We start from the raw sequence: 14049 nt of genomic DNA, 5'->3' as shown, positions 1-14049 counted from the left end.
GGTGCTGCAACATACTGGATTGGAAGTGTAAAACGGCCAAACAATGCAATACAGATCCCGTTAAGACCCACTACCTGTCATAGTACTTAGAAAGCAATAAAAGAAATGGTATTGCCACTGGCGATGCAGTCACTTTATATTCTCTCGTCAAGACGATTGATAGCCAGGCTGTGCCTCTTCTATAAAATTTGTCACAACACAAACGCTCGCGATCGTCTCCTAGTCCCTGCTAACTAGATTTCATCTCGTCTAGACCGCAGCCATAAGATTAAGCTACCCCATTGTAATACCACTTCCTTTCTGCAATCATTCTTTCGTAAAATAATTAGCGAGTGGAATCTTCTACCTTAACATGTTGCTTGTATACACGACCCTGCTGGTTTTAAGGCTGCCCTCCTCCAATCCAGGGCTTCAGGTTCACCATTCTCTTCCCATGGTACACCTGGTCTTCTTCCCTTATCAACTTGATATTTCATGTTTCACTTTTGTAATACTTATGTGTTTCTATTGTTCTTTTCTTATGTGTTTCTCACCACTCCGTTATGTAATACCCCCTGGGGGTCTTTAACGTACTTAAATAAATAAATATGCTTCAGGCAGAGATGGGCAGCAACTATACTACGTTACAATTACGCGTGTAACTATTTGTGCAAATTGCACTATAGCTATTATTTGTACTCCAATGTACTTTTGTAACTAGTGCAAGGTAGTTTCTAGATTTTAACTACAGCCGTAATTAGTCCGCTTTGCACTTTATTTTTACACTTAATATGATCGTGTGGCCACAAAGACCGTCGATGCTCCCTATAGGAGCAAAAACGGGGCAACGCGTTCTCGGAATCACTGTGCTTTACAATTACAATATTCACGTGAATTACAATCTAGTATGTGAAGAACGATGGGGAGTACGTAAACAATTCGAATCTTGGTTCATCAAAAAGATAAGCAATTCTGTCAACAAACACCCCGGCCTCTTCCGAATTGCTACCTATCGTTGATAGATAAGCAAGCAATTCAGCCAACACACTTGTTTCTGATGATGGGAGCAGTACTGTTCCGTTGCAGTACGTTGACCACGGAAATGCAAAGTTGTAGGCCTCAACCCTGAGGAGTCGCGTCCGCTAGAATTGAAACCGCAGTGCTTCTCTGTGCTCTAGTAAAAAATATGCGAAAATGCATAATTTTCGAGTGTTGCGCGAAATTAGCGGCATAATTTTCCTATCCCCCTCTCGGTATCACCATTTCTCAACTGACATCAACTGCGACACCAACTGACAATTGAGTTCCACCGATGGGCCAGTGACAAGCCGTTGAGTGCATCCGGCAAACTCGGCGAGTCGGCACTGCGCACCCTGCTGTTCGTTCCCGAGAGATGCGGTAGTGATGGCAGTACCCTATTTGAGCTCTGGCCGAATCCGAGGTTTCTCGGCGACACGGGTCAGAAACGATCACCGAAACACGCGAATCTCCTCCAGGGAGAGCCTATATTTCGGGATAGGTAAACTCGCACCACATGTCTTAAGACGTCTGTGATCGGCTTAAGCGGATGCATGACGTCTCCGAGTCACGACGTAGTGCGTCAGCACCTTCAGACTGTTGCTTGTGCACTGGTCATACTGGAAAGACACCCGCGGTGATGACGTACTTAGAGCAGGTTAGTGTGCGTTTAATGCAAACACGTAAAATATTCACTCTAGCAAAACGTGTGAATCGGCTTCTACGCCTGCCTGGAGTCCGCTACCTTCTCGTATGCCCATTGCATTCTCCGCTGGAGGAGACACCCCTGTGACTGGAGCTCTTCAGACAATCTATACTGTAACCACCAATCCCTTAAGAAACTGGTGCCGCGACCGTATGGTCGTCTGGACGGCGCCTTTCTAATCTGAGAGTCGCCTTCTCACTCTTTCTGTTAGGGGTGACGTCACGCTGATGTCGATCTTTAAAATTCCTTTAATATCTCGCACTTCCTTCCTTCCTTCCTCGCAATTCCTTTAATATCTAAGCACTTTTCGGACGAAAAATTTACCAAGTAGGTTGTTGGTCGATGCCGAACATAGTGACATCTGTTTCATAGGTGGGTTTGCGGATGCTACCGTTCCTTTAATGTTTTTTCCAAAGTTGATCCAGGTGACCAAGTGACCAGACGTCCCGATTTAGGAGTTACGGGTCCCGCTACGGTTGCAACGAACCCCAAAACAGTGGAAGCACTTTCACGTGTTCATCAGCCGGCTCACACCTTTCCCCGATCTAGCCAGTGGCCCGATCTTTGAAAAGACGGAACCCGAGAAAGGGACAGAGGAGTGACGATACGACACCGTTCCCCCCCTGTGTCACGACAAGTCCCTCCTCTGTCCCTTTCTCGGGTGCCGTTTTTTCACTATGTACCAGCTGGCCTGCACCCTCGCCCTTTTGCTATTACTCGCCCGATCTTTCCCCGATATAGCTCGTTTGTCTTGGGTGCCGAAAGCGTGTGAAGCACTTGGAAAGTTGGAGCTGCCACGGATAAATTTTGTAGCTGTTCACATGCCTACATTGACATATTATTTAAAGCACGAGGATAACCCACATATGGTTATCTGTAGGGACGTACTGTCTCACACTTGAGTGAATCCGGGAAAGCTCAAGCGATATCTTGCGACGAAAGAATAAATAAGTAAAGATATTATGATTAAACAATAAACAATAATTGAAGAAAACAAATACTGTTTCACTTGTACAACATACAGTTCGCATGACAGACTTCAACATATAGTTGCTTCTGGTAGTATGTTCTTTGAAGTTCCCTCAAAGTGAAACTGTTCCACAACAAAGGTCTTTGGTATGGTTATACTGTTACATATTGACGTACCCTATATTGAGCCTATGTCCAGATCATAGTGAATTCCCTGTGGCGTTAGTCAGTCGCCGTTGAAACGCGGTCGATCAGAACAATAGCGTCGCCGAAAGAGAGTCGGTTAGGTTCGTCATATTTAGACATCGTCTTTCAATTGATACCTGATTTCATCTGACCCGAATGTACAGTCGTTATATAAGTTTCGGAAGCTAATATAAAGCTTTTAAGTGAAGCTTATCTAGTGACTCTAACCGTACGCAACTTGAGCAAACACCGTTTTCAGCATGAACCTACGCTTCTCTGTTTATTGAACAGACGCAGCTGTTAGTTACGTATACACCAAGGGCCTCAAACTCAAATCGAGTCGCAGCCCACATGAACTCGGACCACATCATGGAGAACCGCACAGACAAAAATAAATCCTAATAAAATGCCCCCTGTAGCATGCATTAAATATGCCATATACACAGAAAAGAGGAGCAGTGTAGTAATTGTGGAGCCCGACGATATGTGGATAATTCGTTACTGAAAAACGCCACTTGAGACACCAAGATAAATAAGCTGCCTTTCCAAATCGATTACTGAAAATATGAAAAATGATGCGAGAAAAATACGCCATTCTTCACAAACAATCATGACAACATTCAGGAGCATTGTTATTATCTCCTATTAACACACGGTATTGTTGCCTTTACTCACAGTTTCAATTTGGAAAAAGAAATAGAAAAATCAGAAAGAAGCAGCAAGTTGACATTATTGACAATGGATGGCTGCGGGTTTTCTACTTTAATATGATTCCTAAAAAATTAAAATACAGCAGCGTTTGTACATAACCGTTCCGTCTCTCGTGTCGAATCATCGTCGCGTATCGTCGTCGAGTAGAATGGGTCCTCGAGACACAGACGCTGCTTCCAGAATACCTGTCTGGTTTCCGTAAAGGCAGGTGCGCTATGGATGGCATGTTAGACCTGGTGACCTTTGTGAAACATGAAAGCGCGCAAGGTCGAATCACAGCGGCAGCATTTTTAGACATCAAAAGGGCACGCGACACCGTCAGTTACAGCCACGTCCTACATGATCTGTATAGCCTAGGAATACAAGGGCGGTCTCTACTGTGGATCGCAGGCTACCTCCAAGAAAAGTCAGTGTATATGCAGACAGAAGACGGGAACAGTGGCAGTCATGGCGTCTCAAACGGGGTGCCACAGGGCGGCGTGTTGAGTCCCCCGCTTTTCAACGTGGTCATGGCGAACCTACCGCAATGGTTGCCGAAGAACGTGCACATAAGTATGTATGCCGACGACATATGCTTATGGTGCTCTGGCGTCCAGTTGCCCGCAATGCCGCAGCGCCTTCAAAATGCGTTAGATTGTTGGGTCGCCTTCTTAACGGAGAGTGGCATGGGCATATCCGTCGAGAAAACCATGTTTCTTCCCTTCAGTCGAAAGAAAATGAAGACTTTTCAACTGGAACTTGACAACCAACCAATAAGGAGAGGATCTAATCGCCTGTTCTTGGCCTGTTCGACTCGCAGCTCTCGTGGGCAGCTCACATTAAACGTCTCAAAAAAGAACCGACGCACGTATCAATATGCTACGGCGCATCAGCGGCTCCCGCTGGGGGATGTCGCCAGCATCTCTCCTCGCAATCAGTGGCGTAGCCAGACCTCCAATGTAGGGGGGGCTCGATACGAAAACTCCCCCCCACCCTGATCCTGGATGCGACAACACACATATACTTGTCCACACCGCAGAATGCGGTTGAAAAAAAAAACGAAAATAATTTATTTGGGCGTTCACAATACGATTACATATATAGGATGTCATGTCCAATGAGGTGGTGTCACGAGATTGTAAGTACTTTGAAAAGCTCATACTTTGAAAACCATTCACGAGTGCTGCTTAGATAGCCGTCATGAACTGCAAGAACTTTCGCGATCGTCACACTGCCCCCCCCCCATATATTATTTTCTTCTCGGATTTGCACGATTTGCGTGGGTCGGGTCGTGGCAGGTAGGGGGGGCTTGAGCCTCCCCTAGCCCCCCCGTGGCTACGCCACTGCTCGCAATACATAAAGCACTCATTCGGCAGATGATGGTCTACCATTTGCCCGTGCTGCATGGACTAACGGACACGTCAGAGAGGACGCTACGAAGCGTATTATCAAAAAGCTTAAAAGTCTGTCTCACTGTACCTTGTGCAACTTCAAATCCCCTAGCTATAGCAGAGGCCTTAGAACTCCCATTAGATGTACTGAGGACGCGGGAAACAGTGTGGCACTACGTTCGTCTATGCACGCGGCATCACAAACACCCCCTTACAAGGACGGTGGCACGTCGAAATTCGCAATTCATCAAATAGCTCGCTCCATATCGCAGTGCATTAGCAAATGCACAGTTGACACTAACGGCGGTCTATCCCCCGTGGACACTATAACTTCCTCGTATAGCATTGGCCATTCCTGGTGTATATCACCAAAAGCCTGCTCTACCACCTCCAGTGCTGAAACAGTACTATGTGTCTATGATGGAGAGCCATCATGCTAGGATTGCAATTTTCACGGATGGGACGACGCCACCGTCTGATACTTCATCATCGTTTGTTGTACCACAGCATAGCAGAAAAGGAATAGCAAGGCTTACCCACAGAACATCGTCGACAACAGCGGAATTGGTAGCCATTCAGCTGGCAATGCAGTATGTGGCCGCACGGCAGCTGCCCGCGCAATGGGTCATATATTGCGATGCAAAGGCCGGTCTTGAAGCCATAACGTCATTCTTGGGAAGTGGCTGTATGGGGCCAATAGTACGGGACATTTTCATCGCATACAACAAAACAGTAGATGCTGGCCACGACAAACTGCTTCAATGGGTTCCTGGACATATTTGCATACGGAGTCATGAAGCTGCAGATGAGATAGCAGGTATAGCGCACCTATCGCAAACGGAACACCAGGTGACATATTCCAGGTCAGCTATGAACACCTCTTAAAATTGCTGACAGAAGACATATACAGAAAACAATGGTTACAAGTCGACAGACGTTCATCCTTGTTTCACAGGATTGACCCGGACCTGAAATTCTGTTCCGTCCATCATACCGCGACCAATACAAACACTTTTTGCATCGGTTTCGCATTAACGTTCCGTATGGTCAACAGTTTCCCCATAAAGTCGGCAGGGCTAGTTCAGCAAACTGTCCAGTGTGTACATCTGTGGAGAACACGGAACACATTCGGATGCATTGCACAAGATATGCATCCCAAAGAGCTACACTAAAGTCTCCTCTAGACCGTTTAGACGATAGAACCTTCGATATAGTCAAGATGATGCGTGTATGGGAATCCAAGAAGAGAGATGCGACACTACCAGCACTTGTCAACTTCATGTGACCAGTGCTATCGAATCTGTATTTTAGGACCGCTGTCTAGGCATGTGTTGTCGAGTTCCTAGTTCCTGATAGTTTCTTGCAATTCATTTCATGCATGCATGTGCACATACAGTTCAGTGACCGGGAGGGGTGATGTTTTCCGCTTTTTATATTTTCAGCTTTTTATTTGCCGTAGGGTTCATTGATTTGCGGGTTCTTTGAGGGAGTAGTAGAATTCGTCAGGTGACAAATTCAGTCTCTCCCCCTTTTTTATATATGTATCCAATTCATCTCAACTCAACGTTCCGTCTCTATTTTTAGTGTGCCGCTGTTGAACTTAGTGTAAGAATTAATGAGCCTATCTTAGTCCTCACATTAGTAATTATGGCAGTGTTTGAAAGTTCACGCGAAAAACACATTGCTGCGTTCTTAACTTGTTGAGGTTCATGGGCCACACAAGATGCTCACATGCATATGTTCTGCCTATAACATGAATAGGAGCACTACGAGGGGTACAAAACCTGAATATCTAGTTTTATTGATATTTCTTTATTAATTTCTTTCAGAAGGTAGCTTCTTTCTATCTGGTGGCCAAGGCCCCTCGGGCAACAGAATAGATCATCGCCGACATATAGGATGCCACTTAGAGGTCGGCCCAGGACGCACTTTCCCCCAGTGCGTCAGTCTGTGACGTTGCCCACATCTTTGAGGCCGACAACGGCGAGCCCTATCACCATCATCACCACCACCAATAGGTATTGTAATAGGAGGAATAGGTCACTGCGTGTTTGAGACTCTTGGACCAGAAGCTGACGTCGAAGCTCGCGCTCAGAACCCCAGTTAAGTGATGGTGGTGACGATGCTGTCTTGCTAGCAACGTTTAATGCAAAGTGATTGCCGACAGTTTTCCGGTGCCTTTTAATGCCAGTCACTTCAGCTTGAATCGTAATTCCTGAAGGTCAACGAAATGTTGTCTAATGTGGCATTTGTTCAGAGATGATACATTCACTCGCTTTTTGAACCCTAAAATAATTTATCTTCAGCTTGGCTATCTCGTATGACTTGGTCTCACTACGTCACGGCATACCAACTTTACGTGTAAATCTACTCCTAATTTTATTACATTTGACTTCCGTTTTTTTTTTTTTTTTGTTTATTCCTGATGTAGTGTTTGCTCAACATTGTCCATGCAAGAAACCAGCAATAGTGGTAATCATGTGGCAAATTCTACCCGTATCTGCTCATCAAGGACGCGGGCGCCGAGCCAGTGCTAAAGAAACTAACCTACATTTACCGGCTTGTGGGGAAAAATAAATGAAAAGACAGTGCGAGCATTTGAGTATGCGCTTTACATCTGACAGGGATAGGAGATACGCTCCAAATGGTGTCGTCACACGAAGATAAAAGCATCCGGAAGACAGCCTTGGGGTGTCCCATTTGACTCCACTACCGGATCACGTGCTTTACAACGTAGGCCTCGCAACGTAAAGTGTGTACATGGCGCAACGTAAGTGGTGTACAAGTGTGTTAAAACGTGGGAGATCCGATCTCGTCAGTTCGTCCTGAGTACAGTCACGAAAAAAGCATTCAAATAAAAGCGGCTTCCGAGAAAATGACGCGTGAGTGTGAGGCTCAATAGACCCACAGCGCGAAAAACACGCGGGAAAAGACTGCTCAAGACACCAGTGCTGACTAGCAACGTAAACATATTTAATGAACATGACAAGCAACTGGCTTTAGCTGATCTTATATACAAAAGCAAGACTGGTTCCGCCGAACGTGAACAAGACAGCTACTATCATATCAGGCCGGACACCTTTCGAGGAATTGAACCTCTCTTTTGTGCAAGTTGACGGAAGGTTGGCTGATGCACACTCGACCTGACTGACACGAGTCAGTCAGGTTGGTCATGGATGTATTATACCAACGTGCCCAGATCAACGCCATTATCAAGAATCAGTCGATTTGTACAAAATAATAATAATAATAATTAATTTTACTCGTACCGCCCATGGCGACTCGTACCGCCCGCGGCTTATGACCCATAACGTATACAACGGTTAGTCAAGAGAGAGTACGGTACTTCGTCCGCTTCGCAAAGAATTCAATGCAGAGTACAGCAGACAACGGAAGTTTCGTCAATGACGTACGGGGGGAGTATCGTTTATCCAAAGAAAAAAAATAAGAAAGAAAGTAACGAAAGATGGAAGTCACTGAAAAGGTTAGCCAGCTGTAGGACTCGAACCCACATTTTCTGGATTACCGGTTCAGGGCCGGTCCAGCCTCAGAACATCAATTGTCTCAAGAAAGAAAGGCCGATCTGCCTACCGAGACGGGCGGCAAGTTGCCACAGTGAGAGAGAGAAAAAAAAAGGACAAAGAAAAACAAAAAAAGGAAAAACGAAAAACGGGACACACCAACAAGACACACGACACATAGCGATGATCCGTTCAGCGCAAAGTTCGGTGGCTATGCCATCTGGTGGTCACCTTCGATTCACCATACAGTTTATATAATAGCTTTCAGTTGATGTTTCACGGAGTGCTAAAAACGTGTAAAAGATGGGTGCTTCCAGATCTGTGCCCTTAAATTACAAAAAAAAGAAAAAAAAAGAAAACCCGTTCGTTCCTGTCAGCATCCTAGTCCGCCATTGAGGTGACAGGCACCTTCGGGCTTCGTAATTAACTCTGGAAGGCATAGTTACTAAAAGTGGTGCAAAGAAAAACTGAGTGTTATGCTTGGAAATTTTATTGAAAAAATGTAAATGAAACATCGTCACAAAGTTTTGGCTGCTACGAAACTACCCAAGTGTGCATACACACGGCGCTTAGCAATTGGCCTTTTTTTTTTACAAAGTACTGAACCAAGTCACAATTCTCATAAAATTGAAGCACAAAACACATCTTTCAATGGATAGATCGGCTCCCAAACGCGCTTTTTCTTCTTCCTCTTCTTTTTGTCGTTACAACCCCTTTTACTTTATCTTGGCGAACCCTGTACTTATCGTATTCCTTGTATGAACTGTGTTCCGAGAAGTACACCATGAATTTATCTGGCGATTTCAAGGCCATATCTCGAGAGATTATAATATCTCTAGTGTTCGCCGAGTGCCTAATCGTAGAACCAGAATGCTAAAACTACTTGAGGCTTATGCTTGTTATGCTAAGAGTTTAAGTGCTGAAGCCGAGGCAGTCGCCGATAACAATGCAACCGTCTTCGACGAGCGGATTGTAGGCAAAATAAAATCTGATACCGAGAGAATGCAGCGAGCGGTTACCCCTAGTGGCAACAAAGCGGCCGCGAAAATGTGTAATCTGGAACTTCTAAATGCGGCCCCTATAATGTAAAAGTCTGAGTCTGTGCACACAGAGGGATGACACACAACACACGACTCAAATCCACCAGCTAGCCTTCACGTACGCCATTTTGTTTAAATGCGGGCATTTCCTGCATGGCTGAAAATGTTCTACCGCAGGGTACGTTGCACAAGTACTGAACTACAGCACTGCCTATGGAACACTTGCATAACGAGATGTCCCACATCACAGGTGGTGCAGATAGAGGCTGCAAAAAAAAAAAGAAGAAAAAAAAACAAGAGAGAGGGGAGGGGGGGTTCCATTTCTACATCAACGTATCAGACGGTTAGCCGTCGCCAGAGCTGTAACAACACTTCTTCCCTCGAAACGCCCAACCTTCCCTGCTTACGAGGAGCTACAAACTGACAACAGCTTATATGGTAAATGATTGCACTAGAGCAACCAAGGCCAAATATTGCCATGACGCTTGATGATAATAGGTATGGATGACGCGTGCTGCAGCACGGTGAATTTCGCCACTGTTCACGGGACATTTTTCGGGGGGACGTGGAGGGGCTACGTTGCTTCTAAGAACACAATAAAGGGACCAATCTAATCGGTGTTCAATATTTGCTGACGTTGGTCGTTGGCCATTTCCCGGCTGCACTCAGGATGCGTTAGGTGTGTTTAGAAGAGAACCTGGAAAGTTGTTCTCGGAATTGTTGTCGCAAAAGTTAATTTGAATAAATTAAAAGAATTGTTCCCACTGGGTACTCCCCATCCTGTATATTTTGTTTCTGAAATTTTCTTATAATGAATAAACACCCAATTTCATCATCTAAACAAACAACAAAAGAAAAGGTCACTGTTTTCTTCAATCGTCAGCAACCGCGATGTACGTGCATGCAGTGTGCTCAGATTTGGGCGCACCTTTACAGAATGTCAACACCAATCAATGTGGTCAACCACAGCCGCGTCACTCATCATCATAGTTGCATGGCGACATAAAGACGCCAGTCCGGTGTCGATGTTGTTGTTTTTAAGCGTTGAGAGAGGTCAGCCACTCCGGTGTTCCATCGTATTCAAGCGGCTTCTAGAAAGTAGCCTCGCTAGTAAACGAACATTACATTATTGCAGTCGGGATATCAGGCCACATCGTTTGTATAGATAATAAAAGACAATAGCACGAGACATAGCATTTCCAAGAGACAAAAAGATCTTCCAAGCAACCCAAGATAAATTTTCTCAAAGTGTCCTATGATAAGACGCTTCGTGATCAGAACACCTTGCAAAAATTACCATTAGGGACATCTGCCACGTGTCGTAGTATTAAACCTCACTTCTAAAAACAAAACCGAGAAACAAAGAACTGGAAAAAGTAGTTGAAAACCTGTTTCTGTTATCCAGAGATGTATGTTTTGGCAGAGGATGCCTTTCTGAGAAGAGCAGGGAGAGGTAACATCGTGTACAATTCGCTCGAGATCCCGAGTCTCATACGAAATAGCTTTGCTACTTGTGCTACTTCCAGCTTTGACGTTTCCTCCTTGAAAGGAGGGAGGTGTACTTCACCGAATTGGGGTTTAAATAACACGATGTGGACAGATACGGGTTAAAATACCTCAAATATGTTGAGTGTGGAATACTTTTCGTCGGATTACACTTTGGGCATAGAACTCGTGTTGTGGACTGACTTCCTTTACTGTCAACTAATGAGACATAGCCCAGGCAGCACGCCAATACTGGACCAGTATTGGACAATATTGCCAATACTGGCCTAATTTTGCAACTGCAACCCGGCCCAATATTAGGACCCAATATCGGCAAGCGAATATTGCCATGATGGGTCCAATGTTGGCAGGCCAGTTTTGCCATTATCTCATTTATACCCTTATTGAAGCCTTCATATTATTTATTTATTTATTTAGAATAGTTCTGACATTAAAAATTTCATAGAAGGACTGGCAAGCAAAGTAGCAGGTAATGCACTGAACAAGTGAACAGTGAGACTCCATAGTTGTAGTTGCAATTTTATTAGTAATCTTATAAAAATCCGTGCACATCTAACAAAATTCAACGCAAAACACTTTGAACAAGGTCAGTAAATGGTGCTAGTGAGTTGCAATCAACAGCTTGCTGTGGCAAACACTTCCAAGTGGTGGTCGTAAGAGGAAAATACGAGTTCTTTAAACAACGATTAGGGATTGGAGTCGTTTGCCGTCTTCCATCGTCACAGCTTTGTCTAATGAGGCCCTCTTTTCCATGCTGACTTAGATTATTAGTCAAAAGTGTGGGTAAATATGGTAGACTTCTTGGAGAACTTTTGTATTGTCTATGTTAGTCATCGTTGTTGGGCATTTGTTGTGAGCTGGCCTGATGTTATTGCTTGTTTTCATGTGAGTACCCCCCCACTGTACTGCCGAAAGGCGCTGTGCGTACGAAATAGATAAATTAAACAATTCGAATGAAAACGATAATGCTCAATGTATTTCGTGTGTTTGTTTCGAAAGCTTCCCCTATTCGTCATTCTAGTGTAAAATGATCGACCAATGCATAACTGACCGTTAATGATTAACCAGAGTGTCTTTAAACGCTGAAGTGCTACTGTACTGGTTAATGTGTGAACCTCTACCGATTCGAGCAGCTAAGTGGGTGAATCATGACGAGCGCATTTATTAAAAACAAAACGAACTGTCTTTATTTGGATTCGCTCCCACTCCTTAATTTTTGTTGGAAACCAGATCACAGAACTGTAATCAAAAAGGGAGCGGACGAGGGCCTTGCATGCAATTAACTTTGTGTCCGAATTCGCATCCCTCAACGTTCTTCGTAAGTACAACCTGCTGTTCGCTTTACTTAATACGGGCTTGTTCCAACTAGATCATCACTGAGTAAACCTAAATACTTCAACTTCTCACAGACGCGATGCCGTAGACTGCGAAACAAGCAAAGAAGAAGCTTTTTTTGTTCCTTTTCCCACTTGCCGCATCAGCTTCGCACCCGTGGTCGCCTCATAACGCCGAAAACACCCCAGGATTTCCCTCGGAACTGGTCGAAAGCAACCCGTCGGACCAACTTCCTTCCTCGTTGTACGCTCGCGTTATAGAGGAGGTGAAGGTCGTAAAAGACCTCCTTCACTGTCGACGACGCCCCTTTATGTTATTATTACTATTTCTTTCCTATTCACTTTTTTTTTCTCCTCCGTAGAGTAGTGACACAGTACCTTTCCGGTTGTCTCCTTGGATCTGACGGTGCCTAGCCTAGTAACACAGCTTCACAGTCAGCAAGCGAAGTTCATTGTACCAGAGAGTGTTTTCATTTTGTCCTTCACGTGTTCACGCACAGATACTCGACGCTTTGTCTTAGAAAATGCTCTCACGCAACTTTATGGCTTTTCTTCTCTCCTATCGGACGAATCCAGTAGACAGCGCAACCATTAACTGTTTTGCAACTGAGGCCAGTTTCCATCAGTGAGTCAACATTGTTCGTTTTCCTTCCATGGAATTCATTGCATGACGAATAACGTGGAAAAACATTCAAAGCAGTTGCAATGTTCTCACGTTCCGGCTCCCCGAAGGTTACAGAGCGTTACTGTCTGCGCGTACGTGATAGCCCCACTGCACAGTAGACGAAACAATTCCGTTCGCGAACACATGCGCGAATTCCAACTACCAACTTCCTCATACACGCTACGGTGATGCAACGTCCCGAGAATCGTCAAAAAACGACGTTGCATGAGCTTACACACGACAGAATGAACATGGGGCACTTCATTAACAAACTGACGATGGCAAGAACAGAACCGACAAAAATAACACATCGCGAGCTCGAGCGATAACAAAAAAATACGGGCCGTACCATTAAAGACCGCAATTTCCGCAATATAACAGACCGAATACTGCAAATCGGGGTGTCCCGTCTTAATAATAATAATAAACGGAGACGCTGGGTGTCAGCTCACTCCGTTTGCTCCTCGAATGCGAAGGCTACGTCGCCGCAATGAAGCTATCGCGTCGAGCAACACGACTTGGGAAAGAAAAAAGCGCCGCTCGCCTTTATCTTTCGGAGAACTTTCTTACCTTCGACTATGGACGATCCTCTCCCTACCGACAGGAAACGGGCCGAACGTAGAACACGATCCAGCACACCTCACGAAATGCACATGGCTTTCGACGGGACACACACACACAACAACAGCGACGGCTACACCAGCCCAAACAGCAAACTGCCGGCCGCAAAGTTTTGCGAATGCTCCCCCAGCAGCCACAAGTTGCAACAAGAGAGCAAGGGTAAACGGGACAGTCGACTACTCATTGGCGGAGAGGAGGGCGACGTCACCGTCGTGCGTGCGTCGTCCGCTGAGCAACAAGTGATAGCAAGCTCCATGTGATGCAGCAGCGTTAACAAGTTTGTGCTGCGCTTTTATTCGAGGTCGCGTGTTTGGTAGGAGAAAGCGATGGGTTGGAAAGCACACGGAGTTGTCTGCTGTCATGAGGTCGTGAAGCTGTGCTTTGTACTTTTGGACGTGGATCTGGCGAAAATTTAGTTCGAAAAA

General features: G+C 45.1%; 1 protein-coding gene across 2 annotated transcripts in view; it reads right to left on the bottom strand.

The window, feature by feature from the left end:
• LOC135391543 (ATP-sensitive inward rectifier potassium channel 12-like) overlaps positions 1 to 13786 on the bottom strand; it is a 111875-nt gene extending 98089 nt beyond the window's left edge. For both annotated transcript variants that reach the window (XM_064621836.1, XM_064621835.1), the window contains exon 1: positions 13574 to 13786. The gene's annotated coding sequence lies outside the window, so the exon portion shown is untranslated. The remainder of the gene's footprint in view (positions 1 to 13573) is intronic.
• Positions 13787 to 14049: the final 263 nt, after the last annotated feature.

This window comes from Ornithodoros turicata, chromosome 4 (assembly GCF_037126465.1).
Source record: "Ornithodoros turicata isolate Travis chromosome 4, ASM3712646v1, whole genome shotgun sequence".
Lineage (NCBI taxonomy): Eukaryota > Metazoa > Arthropoda > Arachnida > Ixodida > Argasidae > Ornithodoros > Ornithodoros turicata.
The sequence above is the reverse complement of the archived record's forward strand: the minus strand, read 5'-3'. Positions and strand labels throughout refer to the sequence as shown.